The following is a 301-nucleotide window of genomic DNA, read 5'->3' as shown; positions in this document are numbered from 1 at the left end:
GTTTTATATCATCATTTTGCACTTGAAGTATCAATAACTCAACTAAAACATGTTTTATAATAATATATCTAATAATATAAGATACCTTTAATTTGTGGTAAATATTCATTTTAAATGCAGGCCTATCACATAAATGAAAGGATTGATTGATGACTTTAAGAACTTAAATTGCAAGGGCAAAGAGATGACCAAAATTAGAAAAGAGATGTCGGTGCAATCCAAATCGGAACACTGTTCGGTAATTTTTTACACAAGAAAGCTGAGACAATTTTCTATAATTTTCATGTTTTCAAGTGGCTCC

This window comes from Populus euphratica, unplaced genomic scaffold, assembly GCF_000495115.2.
Source record: "Populus euphratica unplaced genomic scaffold, PopEup_1.0 scaffold406.1, whole genome shotgun sequence".
Taxonomy (NCBI): Eukaryota; Viridiplantae; Streptophyta; class Magnoliopsida; order Malpighiales; family Salicaceae; genus Populus; species Populus euphratica.
The sequence above is the reverse complement of the archived record's forward strand: the minus strand, read 5'-3'. Positions refer to the sequence as shown.